Genomic DNA, 7,716 nt, shown 5'->3' with positions numbered 1-7,716 from the left:
GAACAACTATATGTTGCGTTGATTGGAATATGCAGCTTGAATTTCGTCCCGCCACTGGCAGGTATAATTTTTTCTCAGCCGCCTCGGATACCTACAGTGATGGAAAATAATAAAACAATATTCATTTATATTGTAAATACTAAAGAATAATAATTACCCTGTAAAAAATCTTATTTTTAAAAACTTTTAGTTACAGTTGGGTCATTCCACGCCAAACGGTCCAATTTCCGAAATAATCCCCGCCATGGCCTATTTTATACACGGCCGGATATGTTGCATAAATAGGCCGAAAATTAGCAGGCCAGTTTTTCATGGTTTTTTTTGGCAAGAACGCCGTGTTGATCAACTTTCCAAATTAGTTGTGAGAAAAATGGTAAATAAATGCGCTGTGGTTAATTGTCGAACTGGCTATAAATTTAAAAAAAGTGAACCTAGTTCTCTTTATCCAAGTAAAGCTGTTTTTAGTTTTCCCAAAGATACTAATTTAGAAGAAAAATGGATTAAATTTGTAAACAGAAAAGATTGGAAACCAAGCAAACATTCAGTTATTTGCATGGATCATTTTGAAGAAAAATATTTAAAATATGGAAAACGAGTTACTTTAAAACACGAGTTAAAACCTGTTCCATCTATTTATTCTGAAGAAACTTGTATTCCATCTTCTGTAATGCCTAAAGTTTCTAACTTTCGTAAACCACCAACTAAACGAAATTCTACTATTCCAGATGAAATTCATTTATTTCAAGAAATGGATAAAATAAAAAACATTGATATGCTTCATGAATCTAATTCTCCAAATGGATTTAGTTTTCAAAGAAATGAAAGTTTTGTTTTATATTATCGTTTGTTTTTTGTAGACTCCACTCCTTTTATTGAATCAATAAGTGTTGATAACAATTTGCATGTAAAACTGCATTATAAAAGTTGTCCACTTCCACTTCCTCATTGGTTTAGAACTATCAACAATTGTAAACTCACAAGTTTATCTATTTTAGATAATTTGGTGTCTTATATGCACAACCTTGTTGAAGGAAATTCCTATTATTTAGTTAATGAACTTTCAAAACTAATCTTTTTTAAATCTAAAGGTCAACCTCCATATTCTTCAAAAGTGTTACGTTTTGCACTAATGCAAAGATATTTATCATCTCAGGCTTATTCGCATCTTCTGGAACAACTTCCTTTACCATCAAAGTCACTATTAAAGAAGTTAGTATCAGGTGGAATTGATTCAATAAAATCATTAAAGTTATTGTTAAATGAGGACAAAATAAGCAATGATTGTGTTATTCTTTTTGATGAAATGTATCTGCAGCAATCTTGTGAATACCACAGTGGTAGATTAACTGGACAAGATAAAGAGGGTAATCTCTACAAAGGAGTAATTGTCTTTATGATTGTTGGCCTCAAGAAATCAATACCTTATGTAATTAAAGCCATCCCAGAGACTAATATCACTGGAGATTTCATTAAAAATGAAATAGAGGAAAGTTTAAATACATTAAGATCTGCAGGTTTTAACATTCGAGCATTGATTGCAGACAACCATCCAACAAATGTCTCAGCTTATTCAAAATTGCTTAGCATTTATGGGTCAGATAAGCCAGAAGAAAATTTCTTTATCACTTATAATGATCATAAAGTTTATCTGATGTATGACAGTGTTCATTTGCTTAAAAACTTAAGAAATAATTTGATTAGTACTAAAAAGTTTATTTTCCCACCATTTCAGTTCACTGATTACAGTTTTAATATGAAAGTATCTGCAGGGGATATCTCCTGGGCTTTGCTTCATAGAGTACATGAAAAAGACAAGACTCTTTCAGCAAACTTAAGAAAGGCATATAAATTAGGGGAAAAGACTCTATATCCAGGTAACAATAAACAAGATGTCAACTTGGCATTAAATATATTCCATGAAACAACTTCAGCTGCAATTCAAAATTATTTTCCTAATGAATACTCAGCATCAAAATTTTTAAAACTCTTTAATTTATGGTGGGTAGTATCCAACTCAAAAATAAAATACTCTAATAATGTTAAAGGAAATGCAGCTGTTATGGGGGATGGTAAGCCACAATTTTTACGTGCACTTGCTCACTGGGTTCAAGAGTGGCAAAATTTACAGTACAGTTCCACTGAAAGATATTGTCTTACAACTCAGACTTCTAATGCACTAGTAATAACATTGAAAAGTACTTCTAGTCTAATTGAAGATCTTCTATTTGAAGGATATAATTATGTTCTAACCTCACGTTTCCAAAGTGATCCATTAGAGCGACATTTTTCAAAGTATCGTCAAATGAGTGGTGGCAGGTTTCTAGTTGGATTATGTGAAGTAACTACTTCTGAGAAAATTTTGCAAATGAGATCGTTATTAAAAGAGAACTTTGACTTTTGGAAACTGGATTTAAAACCTTTTCATTCAGATGTGAATCTGAATTCAATTTCAGAACTTTTTAATAATGAAATTCAGGAAAGTGAGTTAGATGAAGACAGTAAAGAGGTTACAATTTTTATTGCTGGATATATATGCAGAAAGTTACTTAAAAAATTGAAATGTGAATTGTGTACTTTATTGCTAAAAAGTGATGTCGTTGACATAGATACAGAATATATTGACCTAGTATCCAGAGGAGGTCTCTTAACTCCCTCAAAGTTAATTGCAAGTCATGTTATTAGTTGCTTTGCTATGCTTGATGCAGTGAAATAAAGTCTACTTACATTGGAAACTCTTGAGATCAGAAAAGTTAGCGAAAATATTTTATATGAGTATAATTTGAACCAAAAATTTCTTTGTGATAGTCATTTTGAGTGGGGACTTTCTCTTGTTAATAGAACAGTAATAAATATTTTTTATAATAATGAACAAAAGATTGTAAGTGGGAGTAAACACAAAGATACTGTATTATCTTTCAAAAGGAGACAAAGAGAAAAGAGAAAATAAGAAATGCAGTGAATATATATATATATATATATATATATATATATATATATATATATATATATATATATATATATATATATATATATATATATATATATATATATATATATATATATATATATATATATATATATGTATAAATTGTTTATACAAATAAATTGTTTTAACTACAAATTTGTTTATAAATTCAATATCGTTAATATCTCAACTCCAAATGCTATTTTATAAATTCATCTGTTATATTTTAAATGTTAAAAATTATATATTTGAAATGAACTGTAAAATATAGTTTTTACTTAATATTTGATAATTTAATTTCTAATAAAATATTTAACACAGATGAATTAACCTAAAAAATTTTTAATAAAGAATACTTAATAAACTTTAAACTTAGGAAACGTTAAGCATTACTTTTAAAACTATTTTACATTTTAAAACACAAAAACTTAAAATACTGAAAAACTGGCCTTCTAATTTTCGGCCTATTTATGCAACATGTCCGGCCGTGTATAAAGTAGGCCATGTCCCCGCACTACCATCTCCGATTTTAATAAAATTTTGACAGTATGTTGTTAAACATGTTTCATGAACATTGCCAAAATTTCAGATCAAAATAATTATTACGGATTTTGTGGTACTTTTTGTAAAGCTTACCCAAACTTCAAGATCTGTCAGTAGCTAAAATTCGTATATTTGGGGTCCTATACTTTTGCAATGAAAGGGTAATATATCTTAAAAACGTGGTTTCTTAGTAAACCGAAGGTGCAGATCACAAATAATTTATTACAAGTTTCATATTATGTCTATATTTTAGTCTATGGTTCGCCAAATATCGTCACAAACGCAACACTATAAATATTTTTTATTTATTTATAGGGTCATATCTCTAAAGTTTTTGAATATTGCTATTTTTTCAAAAGGTTCTACATACTGTCATAATGATATGGATTAAAAATTTGCTATTTTAAAAATTTCTCTGCTGAGTTATTCTGAGTGCAATATGGCGAAAAAAGTGAAAAACCCTAAAATAACGTGTGTTTGAACCCCTAAAACATGATGTGGGCAAATTTTTTTTGTTTTTTTAATTGTATTATTGGAAAGACCTTATTTCAAAATTTTAGAAACAATAAAAACTGTTTTGGAGAGATTTTTCTTATGAACGAAAAAAATCTAGTTTTTAAAAGCTAAGTTAGGTCTGCAAAGTCTTTGATATTTTAAAAACGATATTAAGATCTGTATATTAACTATTGCCATGTAGAGGTAATTTTAGTAAGTATATTATTATTCTACGGACAAATCTCTCTAAATTAATTTCAAATATTTAAGTTTATCACTAACATCTAATATTCGAAGACGAAAATTAGAATAGACGCTATAATAAGAGTTATTTTAAATTTATCCTGACATGTCTGTTGAACAAAACTTAACTACCCAGCTAGCACACATACATTGGGCCAACGTTGGCACAACGTCGGAAGCGTTGCTTTATTTTATCACTTAAATAATAACGTCGAACCAAAGTCGGGCCAACGTCCGAATACGACTGAATTTTTGCTTTTTTGAATTCGTTCAGTGTGTTACAGGTTTTAGTGTTAAATAAGTTTTCCGCCATTCTTAAAAAAATCCCGTTTTTAGTTAGCTGTTGGTTATGCAAAGAAGTTGTAAAGAAATTATTCTAAAACAAAGAGATTGAATCACGAGAAGAAAAGTGGTCGTTATAGAACTCGGAAAGGTTGAATCATGAGAAAATGTAGTCGTTAAAGAACTCAGAAAGGTTGAACCACGAGAAGAAGTGGTATTAAAAGAATCAAAAAAGATTGAATCACGCGAAGAAGTGGTTGTGAAAAGAAATCCCCTTTGTTAGAATCCAGTTTGTTAGAGAGATACAGGTACTTTATTTCCATTTTTGTGTTTATTTAACTTTAAACTAGTAGTTTACTAATTATGTAGCTACATAATTTGTAAATAAACTTTTTCTATATTACATTAGAGATAGTAGAATTTTTTAATTTTGTATCAAGAACTTGAGTACCCTGTTTATTATCATGGCCTGAAGCAAGTTTGTGCTGCTTCACCAAATTCTCCTCAGAGCAGCACTGATTGCAGGAGAATCTATAAAATTGTGCTATAAAGCTTCTATTAGGCTACCATATCATGCATTAAGACTACATTTTATGCTCTTATACTTGTATTTTATTCAAAAGATATATGTTTCTTAACAAAAATTGAATTGACGAATCAATATTTGGACTAATCAATATTGATAGTAAATTTCTTAATGTTCTAAAAAAAACTTTAAGTAATTTACTGTTTATATATTTATGATAGGATGTAAAATTTGTAAAAGATATAAAATGCTAGAATGTAATAATAGTAATAATAATAAATTTTTTGCTCTACACATACAATGTGGTGAGTCTAACATCTGTAGATGTTAAACTTTTACAGCTTTGGAAAAGTGTTCATTTTATTTTTCATTTTTTCATTATTTTTTTATATTTTTATTTTCTTTTGTTTGTTTTTGAAACAACCAAACTTGTTTTTGAAGACATTCACATTATCAGAGTTGATTATCTCTCCTGTATAATTATTCCAATTGTTAACTGTTAGGTTTGTGAAGACATTAAATCTTGTGGTAGAATGTGTGAACTGCTTTTGCATTTTCTGAGTATGACCTCTTTTTATTGCATATTTAATTATTTTAGGAGGATGATTCCATTTAACTTTATCCATATTTTTACTTATTTTATTAAATAAAATTGAATTAAATCACCTCTTGCTCTTCTTATTTTTAAAGTAGTCAAGTTAAATTTTTTTTAAAATTTTGTTTTTTTGTATTAATAATGGTTTATAATATTAGGCTACTAATATTATACAATATAATTTAACTGATACTAATAGTTTAGATGGCTGCTTCATATGCAACAAACAGAAGAAGAGTGAGAGAGCAAGTTGATAAGATATATAAGAAATTTATGGTAAAAGTTATCAGAAAAGTAATGTGTCTACCTGCAGTATTTCTAATGATTGTGAAAATGTTTGTTATGATGACAATTCATATGAGATTGATATTGACAATGATGAAGATAATTTTCCTTTTCAAATTCTTAATAATTACTATGACGATGATCAGGATGAACGCTATTTCACATCAGACTCAAAAAGTTAAAGTGATCTGGATAGCAATCCTGATGAAAAAGGTATTATCGCATCTTTAGCTGAGTGGTGTGTTAATTTAAAATTTCTTTGTTTCATTATTTACTGAATGAAACTTTTGTTAAAATTTTTTTTTTCAGTTATGTCTAGTGAAGCATTTGTTTTGTAATTTGTCATTTGTTACCATATCCCTCTTTAACAGCTGTTAAAGAGGGATACGGTAATGTATTTTATATGCATTTGCAGCATTTTAATGGTGATTGGAATTCATATATTATTTGTATAAGAGAATTTTGAAGCATTTTACTTCTAGTTTTTGCAGTAAAATACTGATACTATTTTTCAATAATTTTCTGTTTTTTAAAAAATGTGGCATTAAAAAATGAAAGTGAAATATCAACAAATGTACTAATTATTTTTAAAAAAATATTTTGTCGCCATGTTTATGCAGGTAATACATCAAAAATATTTTATGTTTTTATTTACGGAAATTTTATTTGTATATAGTGCTTATATCTTACATATGTTTGTTATTAACTATTTTATTATTTAAATATAGATTTTGTATTTGATGTGTGTGTGTGTGCGTGTGTGTATGTGTGTGTACATACATACATACATACATACATACATACATACATACATACATACATACATACATACATACATACATACATACATACATACATACATATATGCAGTGGCATAGGAAGATCATAAAAGTTGTGGGGGGGGGGACTAAAACAAAAGTTAAGGGGGGAAAATAAAAATTTAAACGAAAAAAAAAAAAAATGATATTTTGATAATTTGAAGAGGTTACACCCCCTCTATTCTTACAAAAACAAAGCAATAATAAATTATTAGAAATCACTTTTAAAGACTTTTCAAAAATCCAATTAGCGATTAGTCCTCCCCTCTCCCTCCAGATTTCTGAAAAGTCTTTATTGACGAAACTTTGTGTAAAAAAATTGAAACTGATAAGTGTTTGCTAATAATATATATAAACACAAAAATATATGAACACCTATAATTTTAGCAGTAGCTATGGCAATGCCTAAAGCTCATAAAACGAAAGATTTCTATCAAATTGTATAACGAGGAACATTCGAACGTTGTTGTAGTCTCAAGTGAAGTAAAGATGCAAGATTCGTAAGGATGCTTAGCAGTCGAGAAGAACGTTATTTTGTTTGAACATTTGTACAAATACTTTAACATAATTATGTTTATTACAACAAATATTGATTTTCTCTTAGTAATTGTTTAATTTAAGTTGGTTCATTAATCAATGTTTTATTTTCGTTCATCAGCGTCAAATTTTATTCAAACTTATTTGGACATTACATTTTATTTAACATTACAAAGAAGTTGTTACGCTTTACTTAAAGAAACAGTTACCCTTTAGTTGAAAAAAGTTACACTTTAGTCAAATAAATAGTTTTAATTTGATTGCAAAAACTTTGTTTTTGATTGAAAAGATAAGCACACCTTTTGAATCAAAATCAAAGTTTTTGCAAACAAGTAAAACTAATGTTATTTGAATTATACGTTGGACCAACGTCAGAATGCGACGCTCGCCCAACGTCGATATCCGATGTTGGGCCAACGTTAACCCA

General features: G+C 28.4%; 1 long non-coding RNA gene across 2 annotated transcripts; it reads left to right on the top strand.

The window, feature by feature from the left end:
* Positions 1-4,438: 4,438 nt before the first annotated feature.
* On the top strand, positions 4,439-7,339 carry LOC149894878 (uncharacterized). 2 transcript variants are annotated; one of them, XR_016449180.1, is made up of 4 exons: positions 4,439-4,836; positions 5,558-5,615; positions 5,849-6,147; positions 7,143-7,339. It is a non-coding gene; the product is annotated as an uncharacterized LOC149894878 (long non-coding RNA). The 2 variants fall into 2 exon arrangements; XR_016449179.1 differs by having other exon boundaries at positions 4,440-4,836; positions 7,140-7,339.
* The last annotated feature ends 377 nt before the right edge of the window (positions 7,340-7,716 follow it).

The sequence above is a fragment of the Hydra viridissima genome, unplaced genomic scaffold, assembly GCF_058129835.1.
Source record: "Hydra viridissima isolate aposymbiotic clone 2 unplaced genomic scaffold, HvirCarnegie_v1 scaffold_1, whole genome shotgun sequence".
Lineage (NCBI taxonomy): Eukaryota > Metazoa > Cnidaria > Hydrozoa > Anthoathecata > Hydridae > Hydra > Hydra viridissima.
The sequence above is the reverse complement of the archived record's forward strand: the minus strand, read 5'-3'. Positions and strand labels throughout refer to the sequence as shown.